The 15,596-nt window shown below is 39.2% G+C and overlaps 1 long non-coding RNA gene across 1 annotated transcript; it reads left to right on the top strand.

The window, feature by feature from the left end:
* Nucleotides 1-13,849: 13,849 nt before the first annotated feature.
* Nucleotides 13,850-15,381, top strand: LOC144998468 (uncharacterized). Its single transcript, XR_013660340.1, has 3 exons — nucleotides 13,850-14,198; nucleotides 14,342-14,461; nucleotides 15,217-15,381. It is a non-coding gene; the product is annotated as an uncharacterized LOC144998468 (long non-coding RNA).
* Nucleotides 15,382-15,596: the final 215 nt, after the last annotated feature.

Consider the following 15,596-nt stretch of genomic DNA (forward strand, 5'->3'; position numbering starts at 1 on the left):
CGTCGAGTTGGGAGGGGATGCTCGACGTGTCAAGAGAGGATTCCAGGGAAATTGGTGAATGCGCTCAGACTCGCCGAGTCGCTATAGTGCACTCGCCGAGTCCGGTCAAGTTGACCGTTGACCAGCGTTGACCTAGATTGTCCTGTTATGGTATGGTCAACCCTAGTTGGGAAAGTGTTAATTAGAGATATATTGTGCTATAGGGGGACTTCAGCTCGGCAGATCGAGTGTTTAGCGATTTCAGGGTTACGGTTTACCGAGACACACGAGGTGAGTCTTCTCACTATACTTTACCTTGAGTAGGTAACCAGAGTTATGTGATAGAGTATTTGTATGCTATGTATGTTATGTGTTGTACTGCATTACTTTTATGTGTTTGATGTTGTGCATGTTTACAGAGCTAGAACCGGAAGGTTCACAGAGTTAGAACCTGAGGGTTCACAGAGTTTGGGTGCACGGACCCACAGAGTTATAGCCTCGAGTGGCTAATATGTGTTATATGTAGTATTTTGGGAAACTCACTAAGCCTTGTGCTTACAGTGTTGATGTTATTTGTTTCAGGTACTAGTGACGACCGTGGGAAGGCGCCGGCTTGATCCGTACACACACGTTTGGAACTTGACATTTTGGATCTTGGGATTTTGTACTATTTTGTTGAACAATTAAAAGGGGTGTTTCTATGAATATTGATGGAATTATGTTTTATAAAAATCGAAAAATTTGTTTGAAAAACTTAGTGTTACACCTCTACTCTTTCTCTTTTTTTTAGGGTTTTGTAATATGTACAAGCTACATACTTGTATGTACAAATAGCTGTTACAGGGATGGGATAGCACAAAAATCATAGCTAAAAACAATTTTTTGTAATATGTGAACTGAAAATGAGATGAAAATCCTTAACAAATTCTTTTCTCCCTACTTGCTGAACAAACTGAAAATAAAAACGGATTTGATAAGGTACTGCTCATAAAACTTCATTTTCTTTTCAGCTTGTTCAACAAGCTATGAAGATATGAGCAAGTACCAGATCTGGAATGATTTTCATTGTCTATCTCTAAGCTTTTAGAGAAAACACTAAATAGACTGATTTAGAAGGGTTTTGCAAAGAAAATCATAAATTGAAGGTGATTTTTTGACATAAACTGCAAATAAAGTAAGAAATCACAAAAATTCTTCTCCTATCAAGTTGCTTGGATAAACTCCAAAATACGAACAAAGATGGAGAAATGGTCAAAAGAACATCTTCTCTCCCTAAAAATACATGTAAAAACGGGTTTGAATTGGTGTTTTTAAACTTGAAAGGTGAATATGTGAAGAAAAAAAATGTATAGATCTGAAGATCTAAGGTAAAAACGTTTATAGATCTGAAATGTCTTTGCAAGCTTCATAAATGTTCTCACCAGTTAAGAACTCAACAGATCTTGAGATCTGAGCTTCAAGTTTTAACTAAAACTGAGGAAATGGTATAAGTTTTAAAAGAAAAAGCATGTTTATAAAAGGATTTTGAGCAAGAAACCAATTTTTGAAAAGTATAAGAATTTTGAAAAGAGAAAAGGGTGTGGTGGCTGCAATCAGCCGAGCTCAAGTAAGTACTCCCAGATTACACATAGAAATTGATGCTATGTTATGATTGTTGGCTTATTAGAACAGCATGCTAGATTAGGACTAATGATCTACGAAGGATGCCTTATGTGCCTGTTATATGTGTTCAGCTTTATTAGAACTGCATGATAGTTTAGATTTGTCAGTATGATTGTCATAGTAGTAAGTGCTCGATTATGTGTACTTGATGCTTGAATGCTGCTTGCTTTGTGCTTTTAGGAGTCTTAGTTATTTTTTACTAACTAGCAAATGAAGACGTTACATTACATATTGAGAGGATTAAATAATATCAGAAGGTTAGGTCTAGCTCTATTGTGCAGCTCTTGTTTGAGTCCAACCGTTGTAAGGTAGGATCTCTCATTCGAAGAATTATCTAGTCTTAGTAATATATAATAAGTATTCACGAGCCAGTTAGGAGGAGGTAGCAGGGACTTCTTATGTAGTTGATAGTAGAAGGTGGGTTGGTAATTACCCTAGGGCAAGCCTAGGAAAATTTTAGTATGAGATCAACAGTAGTAGTAGTAGTAGTAGTAGTAGTAGAAGGGATTTGGTGGAGTCGAGGCAGTTCTTGAGGAAAGTACGGATAGATGTGGAAGGTAGTATGGGTCCGTACTACTGAAAGCAGAGGATCCGTACTCGAATCAAGGAGGCTGAGATAACACTAGGGAACTTGTAGCGTATTTGATTCCTCGAGTTATGTTAAGTATTCTGACATTTGTTATAATGTGTTTTCAGAATGGTGGTTTTACGTCCTAGACCAGCAGTTGGCAGTTCAGGTGCTAGAGAGGGATCGGGTTCAGCCTCTGGAGTCGAACACTTAGATGAGCAGACTAGGGAGTTTCTCTCCTCAGATATCACTCGCACTATACTCGAGCAGTCTCCTGTAAATTTTGGTTTGATTAAGGAGGGTGTTCTCGAGCTCATGGATGAGAGATTGAGTGCATTCCGCACTGAGGTGGCGGCCATGTTGGGGTCGCGCATGCTCACCTTTAGGGAGTTTAGGGAATGTGGACCTTCCGATTATCATGGGGCATGAGATCCCATTGCTAGTACTAGATGGTTGACAGATGCTGCCAACACATTCCGCACCAACAAATGTACCGAGAGGGACAAGGTCAGATTGGCATTGTGTCTTCTGAAGAACAGGGCACGAGATTGGTGGGAGGAGGTTGAGAGAGCTATTGGAGATGACACAGTTTTAGATGCGATGACCTGGGGTGATTTCACGACCAGGTTCATGGCCGAGTTCGCACCTGTCATTGAGGTGCAGCAACTTGCTAGGGAGTTTCAGGACCTCCAGCAGACGACAAAGACTGTGGCGGAAATTACCGCCAAGTTTAGGGAGAGGCCCCTTCTCGTTCTGTAGTATGTGGCGGACAATGAGATAAAAAAATGCCCGATATCATGAGATGTTGCGGAGCGATATCCGCCAGTTCATGAGCCACTCCAGCTACAGGACACTGGAGAACATGATTACTAGGACATGATTGTAAGGGCTCGTGAGAGGGAGATTGATCTAGAGATGGAGAGGAAGAGGAAGCCAAAAGTGGCGTCTGGCGCAGCAGGTTCGGGCAAAAATCTCAAGGCGTTTGATCACAGGTCTAAGGGACAGTAGAGCCACGATCAATGTTCCAAGTTTGGCATGTTGCACGATGGGGTGTGCAAGGCAGGGAGCTCCAACTACTTCAAGTGCGGCCGGACTGGGCATATGAGTAGGGATTGTACAGCTACTACCACTACCACCACCGCATCATCTGATCTGATTTGCTTCCATTGCAATCAGAGGGGACACAAGAAGTCCCAGTGTCTAATTCTAGCATCAGTAGGATAGGTGGTGGCACCCACTCCTACCACATTGAGGATTACAGACAGCTGTCAGGGTTGGGCTGAGGCGCCAGTAACGAAGTGTAGAGCCTTCCAGTTGACAGTAGAGGAGGCACGAACAACTCATGTTGTGGTTACTGGTATGTATTTTCTCCATTCTCTCTTTATTACTTTTGACTACTGCTCATGTTTATGTGTTTTTTATAGGGTCGTTCCTAGTGAACAACATTTCAGCTATGGTGTTGTTTGATTTGGGGGCTACCCGATCATTTGTGTCGCTTGCACTTAGCAAGCGATTTAGCAGAGCTCTGAGGGAGATGGATTGCCCACTCAACGTTGATATAGCCAATGAAAGGACCTTCAGAGTCGAGAGAGTTCATAGGGGATGTACATTGCAGTTATTTGATGAGCATTTTTCAGTGGACTTGGTTCCTATTCCCCTGCGATGGAATAAGGTTATAGTGGGTATGGATTGGTTGAGTCCCAATGGAGCAGTGATTAATTGTGAGTTGAAGTTAGCAAGGGTTCGCACTCCTAGTGGGGGAGAGTTAGTGATTCAGGGCGAGAGGCCACAACGTGGACCGATTCTTTGTTCAGCGGCGAGAGCGAGGCGCTACTTCCAGCAGGGATGTGCAAGATTTGTTGCCTATCTCATTGATACTCGGGATAAGGGTAAGGTGACAGTTGATGATGTACTAGTAGTGCAAGAGTACCTAGACGTATTCCTAAAGGATTTGCATGGGATACCTCCGGAGAGACAGGTTGACTTACGAATTGACATGGCTCGTGGTGCGGCTCCGATAGCCAATGCACCATATCGGTTGGCTCCTCCCGAGATGCAGGAGTTGTCTACACAGTTGTAGGAGCTGCTAGACAAGGGTTTTATCAGCCCAAGCAGTTTGACATAGGGAGCCCCGATACTGTTTGTGATGAAGAAGGACGGGTCGCACCGTATGTTCATAGATTACCGGGAGTTGAATAAGGTAACGGTGAAGAACCGTTACCCACTCCCAAGGATAGATTATTTGTTCGACCAACTTCAGGGGGCATCTTGGTTTTCCAAGATTTATCTATGGTCCGGATATCACTAGATGCGGGTCAGAGATGATGATGTGCAGAAGACAGCGTTTAGGACCTGCTATGGTCATTATGAGTTTGTGGTGATTCCGTTTGGGCTTACCAATGCTCCAAGCGCGTTCATGGATCTAATGAATCGCATGTGCAGACCGATGCTGGATCGGTCCTTAATAGTACTCATTAACGACATCTTGGTTTATTCCAAGACTCAGGAGCAGCATAAGGATCACCTGAGGGAGGTGCTAGAGATCTTGAGGTGGGAGAGACTTTTCGCAGAGTTCTCCAAGTGTGAGTTCTGGTTGCGTGAGGTGCAGTTTCTAGGGAAACTCATCAACCAGAAGGGTATATTAGTTGATCCGATGAAGATAGAGTCCATGATGCAGTGGGAGACCCCGAGGTCTCCATCTGAGATTCGGAGCTTCCTGGATTTGGCAGGGTATTATAGGAGATTTATCTAGGACTTCTCCAAGATAGAAGCTCCACTAACCAGACTGACCAAGAAGTCGGTGGTGTTTCGCTGGGGTCTTGAGCAGCAGACAGCCTTTAAGACGCTCAGGCAATGACTGTGCGAAGCACCGATTCTTACCCTGCCAAAGGGAGTGGATGAATTTGTAGTATACTGTGATGCTACGATCACAGGTATGGGAGCAGTGTTGATGCAGCGGGGGCATGTGGTAGCTTATGCCTCGAGACAGTTGAAACCTCACGAGGCTAACTACCCGGCACATGATTTGGAGTTGGGGGAGGGTACTCGTATCCATTTCAACACCGAATTCCACCCTCAGACGAACGGCCAGAGAAAGAGGACGATTCAGACTCTCGAGGACATGCTTTAGGCGTGAGTGCTAGATTTTGGTAGTAGTTGGGATACGTATCTTCCATTAGCAGAATTTTTGTATAACAAAAGCTATCACTCCAGTATAGACCGGCCTCCCTTCGAGATGCTCTATGGGAGGAAGTGTAGGACCCCAATCTATTGGGGTGAGGTCGGTCAAAGAGTCATGGGGGTACAAAGGTAGTACTCAAGACTACGGAGCGGATTTAGCAAGTCCGGAGCAGGCTCCAGAATGCTCAAAGTCGGCAGAAAAGTTACATCGACAAGCGGCGTTCGGACTTCGAGTTTCAGGTGGGAGATATGGTCCTCCTGAAAGTGTCACCGTGGAAGGGTGATATCAGGTTTCGGAAGTGGGGCAAGTTGGGTGTAACAATAGTCAAAATAGGTCAATAACAATCATATGTGATTATACCAATCATGTAATGTGATTTTGTTAAACTAGTAATGTGATAAACTTACTATGTAATTCATTATAAATTCTAATACAATTATGAACTTTTATGATACAACTCAAAGTATACCTCCATACGATTCCAAAAATATAGAGAACGTCTAAATTTTACTTCGCATGAAGAAGTTATGATAAACTGAACACTATAAATCTCTATAATAATATGAATTTAAAATAGACTTATAATTCTCTATTGGAGTCTAAAAGAGAGTTGTAGTGCTCGTAAATACCTACGCGTGGATCTAAAGAACGTTAAAAACGGAGTTCGTATGCAAAAGTTACGACCTTCCGAAGATGTAGCTTCCTTAGAGCATGACACGTGGCAAGAAACCCTAGCTGTTTGGATTCACGATGTGAACCTTAGATTCACGACGTGAAAGTAGTCCAACACACATTTCAGAGCTAGAAAACATGTGTGAAGTCTACGGGAAAAAGGTGTTCAATCCTCACACCATGAAACTAGAATCGTGACACCTTCCGAAGCTAGGAAGCAAATGGCAAGTCTACGAACATGACTCAGTTCAAATTCACGACGTGAACCTCAAGTTCATGATGTGAACTTGTCTTGGACAACCTATAAATAGAAAGTCTGGCCTCCTCTCTCCTTACACTATTTCTTTTTCCCCTATGTCCTTTGTTGAAGCCATTTTGCATCCCGAGCCCGGTGATCGCGAACCGCTGAACGTTTTCAGTTAGATACTGTCAAAGCACGCTAGTAAAGTGAGTTTCATGGCCCCACTTTCTAATATTTTCGGGGGGAAACGCATGCTAAATATAGTATATACGTTAATATTATGTATATATGATAGTATATTAGTATCAACGTAGATAGTTATATTAACCGGGATATAGTTATTTAAATATAATATTTTGTATCTATACAATTATCATAAACTTGTTAGCATGTAATTGTTATAGTAATATACTAATGTAGATCTTGAGTTATACTTAGGATTCTATATATATTTTTTGTGTGATATAGTTCCATAGTTATACTCAGAAGTTCTATATGCTAATTGATAAGTATGTTGTTATTGTTGGTTTTATGTCAAGATAAAACCTGGTTTTACATCAAGTTATAGCTGTTATACTACCTATATGTTATGAAATTAGGAGTAATGCTTAAAAGCATAGTCTAGTAACTTAGGGTTTTAGACATGAAAATGCTTTTGTTGTTAGAACTATAGAATGCCATCAAAGTATACATGAGCTACTGTATTCACCAAATAAGATTGGGGATCTCAGTGAAAGTCCTCTGACCTATATTCATTAATCTCGTGTGAGTGTGACAACCCCACCCGTGGCTGTTAACTACAACCAATATTTGGCGGGTGATGAACTTGCCTAATTTACTACCTTCCGACATCGATGAAGCATGCGGAAACTACCACAAGGTGTGATCCTTGTACTACCGCAAGGTGTGATCCTTGTACTACCGTAAGATGTGCTCCTTGTACTACCGCAAGGTGTGATCCTTGTACTACCACAAAGTGTGATCCTTGTAACTACCACACGGTGTGATCCTTGTAATAATAACCAGAGGTATAAAACTAAGTCATACAGTCGTAGCTATAGACTCATGGTAGCATAACTTGAGAAGCATTATACTCTGTCGATATACAAGTATGAATGTTAAGTATAGGTTTCCTAAAGACTTATACTCTTAAGTATAATAATCTAGTAGGTATGTTACTTGTATATTAAGTAGACCACTATACCTATTCTACTTACTCGTATAGAATTGAAATAGATTTATACGTAGCGGTTTTACTCGTGTAGAACTGAAATAAGATTTATACATAGAAACCTTAGTTTGTATGAGATTACATTCGTTTATTCATAAATGTGAAACTTATAGGTATATAATTATTTGGTAAGTAAACCATTATACCTAATATATATACTAAATGTTGGAGAGTCAAAATGATACATTCAAAATTAAACTTTTGAACTTAGAAAAAGTATTATTTTCATTTGGAGTCAAAACCTGTGAACTCACCAACTTTATGTTGACGTATTTTAAAATGCATGTGTTTTCAGAAAGTTGATAACTATGATACGAGAAATGACGTTACACTGCCCAGTGTTTCCGCCGACGGCCGAGGTGTGACACTGGGCCCCAGGTTCATTGGTCCATTTAGGGTTTTGGTTCAGGTGGATCGGGTTGCTTATCGATTAGATCTTCCAGCAGAACTCAGCCAAATCCATAGCATGTTCCATGTTTCTCAGTTGCGGAAGTGCTTAGTGGATGATTCAACAGTCATACCCTTTGAGGATATTCAGGTCGATGATAGCCTGAATTACATCGAGAGACCCGTGGTGATTTTAGATTGCAAGTCGAAGGAGATGAGGAACAAGAAGGTGGAGTTAGTGAAGGTATAGTGGCAGCACCGCAAGGGTTCGAAGTGGACATGGGATCCCGAGGAGGAAATGAGGGACCACTACCCAGAGTTGTTTTCATAGATAGCAGACTTCAAGGATAAATTCTAAGATAAGAGGGGGAGAACTGTAACATCCGGTCTCAGGTACGCATTTAAATTCAAGCCAAACTTCATATTTTGCACTTGGAGTCGGCGAGTTGGAGGCCCAACTCATCGATTTGGATCAACTCTGCATCCGGGGACTAAGTGACCTACTCGACGAGTCGGAAGACCGACTCAGCGAGTAGAAGTTGTCTGAGTGAAAACCTAAAATGGAGGGTTTGCACCATATTTAAACATCTTATGAGGCTTCCACCCTATCCTCGAAACCCTACTCAATTGTGAGCATTCTTGAGCAATTTTTGCCTTTCCTTGTGATTTGAAGTTAGAAGAAGAAAGGGAAAGCTTAATGAATCAAGAAGCAAGTCAGTGGATCAAGAGTAGTGGTTGCATTTCTAGTTATTTGAGGTAAAGAACTCCCACCTTGACTCCTAAATTGTTAGATCTACTTTGAGGCTTGAATCTTTTCATCTTTGGGGGTATTTCCAATCCATTTCGGATTGTAGAGTGTAATATAGGGTAAATGCTTCAGATCTAGAACCTTGGAGCGTTATCATGGCATAAAGATGCCAACTTTATGGCGATGATAACCCCATGCATGTACTAAACCCTATTTTTGGTCTTTTGAGCTTAAAAGTCGCATGCATGGACGTAAACTTCATGACTTTACGTGTTATATCGACCTTAGGATCCCTGATCTACCCTCTGGAAGAGATTAGCACAACAAAAATCAAGTTTTGGGCATGGACACTAGTTGAATCGACGAGTCGTTCATGGGAATCAGCGAGTTGGAAGTTTGGTTCCCCAGCCTTTTCTGATTCAAAGGGATCTAGTTGAGTCTGGAAGGGATCTGGATGAGTCCAGGAGGAGGAATCAACAAAATAAACATAGTTATGGACCTGGAAACCATGGGACTCGGTGAGTGGATGAACACACTCAACGAGTCCAAGGCAATCTCCCAACCCATGAAGACGGACTCAACTAGTTGTTCATACAACTCGGTGAGTCATAGACTTGCCACACTTATATGATGAAGATGAACTCGGCGAGTCAGATGAAGATAGTCCCGATGTTATGTTTGAAGGAGAACTCGCCGAGTTCTTGCTAGACTCGACGAGTAGAGTCGGGGTTAGGAATAGATGAAATAATAGGGATCCGATGAGTTGGTGAACCAACTCGGCGAGTCAGGTCAACTAGGTGATGACTTTGACTAGGATGTTGACTTTAGTCAGGGGTAAAATGGTCATTTTACCCTAAGAGTAGTTATCAATTTTTAACTAAGTACCTTTATGGAAATTTATAGCCGAAGAGTCATTAGAGCAGCAGAAAGAGATTCCTCACCTAGAGTTGTAGCAGTCAGTCACACAAGGTGAGTTTTCCTCTAGTAGGCACAGGTCTAAGGCACCAATGCTGACCTGTTTATGTAGCAGTAGCATGTCAGGGTTAGCCTGATGCAATTTATATGTTTCCGGACTTCGGTCCGATGCCAGGGTGGTCCCAAGATGTAGTTATGTATGTGTAGCACCTGGTTTCTGTTACGTCTTTTTAAATTAAGTATTTTGCATTTTAGCCTGGGACTCGGCGAGCTAGTGGCCCAACTCATCGAGTAGAAGCGGATTGGACACGGGAGTTAAGTGGCTGACTCGGCGAGTTAGAGACTGGACACGACGAGTCTGTGCTGTCTGGACAAAAACCCTAATATGAGGGTTTGCACCCTATATAAACACCTTAACTCAGTCTCCCTTGTCCCTAACACTCTCCTAGAGTTGCATATCGAAACCCTAGCTAATTGTGTGTGTGTGTGTGTTAAGGCTATTTTGGTGCTTTTGTTGACTTGTGAAGCTTGGAAGGAAGAAGAGGAGCTTGAGTAGTTTTCTTGGGGCTTGTGGATCCAGAAATCTCATTCCATCTTCAGCTTAATCAAGGTAAAATGCTCCTACTTTGGTCTTTCATTTGGTTGTTCATCTTTAGATTGTGGATCCTAGGTACATTTAGGGCTTTCAGGTCATTTTCGGATTTAAGGAGTGTTATGTGGACTCTAGCCTTCAGATCTGGGCCTTAAGAGGGGTCTCATGGCATAAAGGTGCCAACTTTAGGGCCATGAGAGCCCCATGCACATTGTAGGACACTTTACATGGATTTTTGAGCTAAAAACCCCATACATGTGCATCAAGTTTGGAACTTTACTTATAAAATGGGCATTAGGAGGCCAGATCTATGGTTTTGGTATGTTAGACCTCATTTAAATCGATTGTATGGAATTGGTCAAGGCCGGACTCGACGAGTTGTTCTTGGCATTCGACGAGTCAGTGACCATTTTGCACCCAAACCATTTATGTGAATGGGTAAGTGTTAGGAAGGAAGTCCCTTATGGGTTTAGATGCGAAAAGGGACCTGGGAGTCATGGGACTGAGCGAGTGGTATGAGCAGACTCGGCAAGTCCATAGCAATCTCCCAATCTTTGAAGATGGACTCGACGAGTTGTTCATACAACTCGGCGAGTCATAGACTGGACAAGTTCTTAAATTGGAGATGAACTCGACGAGTTCAAGAAGGAACTCGACGAGTCAGATGAAGATGGTCCCGATGTTATGATTGAAGGAGAACCCGTCGAATTTTTGCTAGACTCGATGAGTGGATCCGGGGTTTCGGGTAAGATTAGATAAGCATGGACTCGACGAGTTGGTAGGCCAACTTGGCAAGTTAGATCAAATGAATGTTGACTTTGACCAATGTTGACTTTGACTGAACTTGGGCTAACCTTGTTTATGGTTGTATGTGATATATGTTGACTTGAAGGTTGTCGTGTAGGGATTAAGGAGTCGTTGGGAGTCGACTTGTGCGCCAAGGATAGTTCAGACACTGCACGACTTTGAGGTGAGTTACCTTCCAGTAGGGGTGGGTCTAAGGCCACAATGCCGACCCACCAAAAAGGGGTATTTAGAAGATAATGGTCAATGTGATAATTATCTGGGTCTGGTTATGTGTTGGTTATGATGTTTAACTGGGTTTATGTTATGTGTATGGTAGGGATTAGTTTCCCTAACAGTGGTCCTTAGGACCCAAGGGTAGGTCAGTACCCGAATATGCCTAACTGTATGCTTATATCTGTTGATTGTATGCTAGTGGTAGGGGTGAAATCGTCCCCAGTTACCGGTTGAAAGATACCGATGTTGATTATTGGTTGAAAGATACTGATGATGGTTATCGGTTGAAAGATATCGATGAGGGTTACCGGTTGAAAGATACCGATGATATTGTATGGTATGTGGTATGATGGGGGAACTCACTAAGCTTCGTGCTTATAGTTTTGGTTTTGGTTTCAGGTACCTCTTCGTCGAAGGTAAAAGAGTCGGCAACGTAGCAGTGCATCACACACACATGTTTTCCCAAGAAGTTTTTGGGACTGTACTCTGATTTTCAATACCTATGATGTTATGATTTGAGATACAACATTATGATTTTGTAATGAATGTTTTATTGACAATATTTTGGTAAAATGTTTGCTAAATGCGTTAATTCAAAAATGAAATTTTTGGCCTTGAAAATTGGGTCGTTACAGTATGCATGATGTCTTTGTGATTCATACATGATTATGTTATGTGTTATGAGTTCCGGACTTCAGTTCGATGCTGGGTGGGGCCCAAGTTATTCCGGACTTCGATCCGATGCCGGGCGGAGCCCAATTTATGTCGGACTTCGGTCCGATGTTGGACGGGGCCTGGTTTGTGTTATATGTGTTATTGTATGGTATGTGGTAGTTTGGGGGAGCTCACTAAGCTTCGTGCTTATAGTTTTTTGTTTTGGTTTCAGGTACATCCGCTAGCAAAGGGAAGGGCTCGGGATAATCGTGTGGCACACACCACAGCCTCAGCATGGGAGTTTACTCTGATGTTTTGTTTTGAGATTTTGATTTGAGATAGATACTAAGATGTTATATGATACATGATTTCTGTTTTTACTTATGACTTTGGATGGTTCATGATTTTAATAATGATTTGTAAACGAATTTTTTGGATCATATTTTTGGGATGTTTCATAAATAAATCTTTAAAACATATAATTTTTATATATAAGGTTATGTTCATTTAAAGCTCAAAGACACATCTATGTAGGGTAATGGTGGTCCTAAGACCCACCTACTTTGTTTAAAAATAGTGTAAGGGATACAAGATATATATATATATATATATATATATATATATATATATATATATGGAAAATCTTATAAAAACCCAATATATTTTCATCAAAGTCTTAAAAAAACCACTATATTATTTATTTATACGTTAAAACCATTATTTTTTTAAAATGTATCATTTAAGGCATGGAGATCGGTATATTCTAGATAACCGAAAATGCTAGGTACAAAGTCCTTCAAGAAATTGACTGATTAAAATAAACTTACAGGTACGTCGCCTACAATGTAAAAGACACCAAAAAGTCTCTCTCTCTCTCTCTCTCTCTCTATATATATATATATATATATATATATATATATATATATATATATATATATATATATATATATATATATATATATATATATATATAATTGTTGCAAGGTACAAATCATTGTGTATATGTGTGTTTGGTAGGCTGTTGTGTGTATGTGATCGGAGTGGTTTTGTGTTTGGTTGTGGTCGTTTCTATGAACGGTCAAAAAATGTAAGTATATAGCTAAAATTGGGTAAAAATTAAGTAAATTAAGTAATCCTCCTTTTGTCCCTCTTTTTCTGTCATCTCGATACCTATTACCTTCTTCACCACTATGACCTTGATAAATAGAGAAACACATAAGTTGGTGGTCGGTTTCATGAATGGGAAAATTGAATACCGTTGATTCATGTTTCTGGCGATTTGAAGTCAAATAGGTATGTTTTTTTTTTAAATCTCCGGTTAGCTTTTTTGTTTTTGGATATCTCAGGTTCCATTAATTTTGAGTTGGTTTTGATTGTTTGCTTTTTGGTATCTCAAATTCCATTTTTTGTTTTTTTATTCTCTGGTTAATTTTTGTTTTTCACAGAAGAAGAAATAAGGGAAAATCTTACTAATGGTTGCAGCCAAGAAAAAAAACAACAAAAAATGCATAGCAAAGTCTCATAAAAAAAGGGTACTTGACCAATGGTTGCAATACTACGAGTATGTGCTACTTTTTCTTCTATTTCTCTTTAGTTTAGTTAATAAGAGTAATTATTCTATTATGTCTTTTTGTTTGGGTGCTCTATAACATTCAAGCAGTGGACAAATATTGATGTGAACAATGTTCATAATATATATGTGTACGTGGTTATCTGTTAAAAATCTCATTAAATTGAGTATTAGTGAAAAAAAATCATTATATATATGTGTGTATGTGGTTATCTGTTAAAAGTCTCATTATTATTTTTTTCATCAACCGAATTTTTTAATGTTTTCATGTTATATAGTTGACTACTAACCTGAATATTATAGATATTGACGTTTAATAGTCGAGGTAAAACTAATAGCCCAATGTGGTTTGGTCCCTTCACATGGAATTTATAAGGAAAAATTTAGGTGTTTAGCTATATTTTTTATAAAAAGGTGCTGTTTTTTTTTTTTTTTTTAAATCTAACGAGACTCTTTTTCAAAGTTTGACTAATTATTAATGTATTTTTTTTTTTAATTATAGAAATATCCTTGTGATAGGATGATGCTACTCCACTTCAATTTGTTAAAGTCGTACTACTCCACTTCATTATTAATGGTTGCGGTTCGATGAGTACAATGAATGTATTTTGATATTTAATGTGAAAATACCAAATGTATTTTTTTTGGTGTCAAATGTATTTTTTCTTTTGGTGTTTCCGGTGTTGCCTAATGTTCCTCCAGTGTTGCCTCCTACCCGGTTGCCGGAGGATATGTTTGATTATAATGTCCCCGTTACAGTTATTGATACATCTTCCAGGTATTGTTTATAATCGATACATTCTTAGTAATTTCTTTATAATCGATATGCGATTTGAAACTCGTTTTCGGAGATAATGTTTGAATATTATATGCATATGATCTACAACTTGAAGATATACACTTTTTTTTTTCTTATTCCAGTTTGGAGGATAGAGACAAACTTTAAAACCCCGATGTCTAAGGGCTTTAATAAGAATATTTATTCTCTGTGATCAAGATGGAGATGGTACTTCAAGTGATGGAGAGTTCAATGATCTCATGGTTATTTACACTTATTATCTTATATGTTATATATAACAAAAATTTATCTTTGTACAAGTGTTGCAGTTTTCTGATTTGTTTACTATTTCAAATTTTGAACAGGTGAAATGTTTGAATGTTCCATGTAAAAATTGAAAATATGTATCTTTTTTCAATCAGGATGGGCCCTTTAATGCATATGAGCTAGAATTTTTTTTTTTTTTTTTTTTTTGTCTGCTGCATCAGACAGGTACTCTAATTTAGTAATTTGTTCAAGTTAAATAATTCCACAGGTTTTATTATTTTTTTTTTAACTAAAAAAATGGTCACTATGCTTTTTGTTTTTTATTGTGTTTAGTCCGAAATTGAATCCTGATTCAGTTATGGTCCTTATGTTAAGGTATCATATCGATTTAATTAGTTCCTAGAACCTTGACATAGGATAAAAAGAATACAATATCCGAGTTTATAAAACTCGAAATAAGGACCAAGATCGATACAAACCTTGAAATGAGGACCAAAATCGAAATAACGTGGTTTTTCTTTTGCTATATCTCGTGTATATTTGTGAGAGAGAGGGAATCAATGATTATTTGATGAACTCTATACATTTTCATTATAATCAAAATTTGAATTTGCAAAATTACATCACAGTCCTTGGAAAGAACCTCCATTTGCAGAGATGAATGCATTGGGAGGGCTATCAATAAAATAAACTTGTTTGTGTGTTGTGTTTCTATTGAATTTTCATGATATTATCCTTTATTTTTCTACAGGCCGTTTTCTCAAGATTATACTCCAACAATTAAGGAGCGGTATGCTAGCTGTTAATATTGTTGATCCACCGGGTGTAAGTACATTTCTTTATATCGCCATATGCACCTTATTTTTATTATATAATACTATATACTATAGAGTATATTAGTTTTTTGGTCCCGAGTATAGCCGAATTTGTCAGTTTTAGTCCCAAGGTTCTCTTCTATTTGTGGTTCTTATTTGAGGCTTTTATAACATTTTTTTTATCCCATTTCAAAGTAAAATGACTATTTTTGGGATCAAAATTGAAAAATTATAAACCTCCGCTGAAATTTACTTATGCAAAAAGAACGATTGAGGCTTTGGGTGTAGAGCAAGTATAAACTATAAAGGCTTTGGG

The sequence above is a fragment of the Lactuca saligna genome, chromosome 5 (genome assembly GCF_052625555.1).
Source record: "Lactuca saligna cultivar CGN05327 chromosome 5, ASM5262555v1, whole genome shotgun sequence".
NCBI lineage: Eukaryota > Viridiplantae > Streptophyta > Magnoliopsida > Asterales > Asteraceae > Lactuca > Lactuca saligna.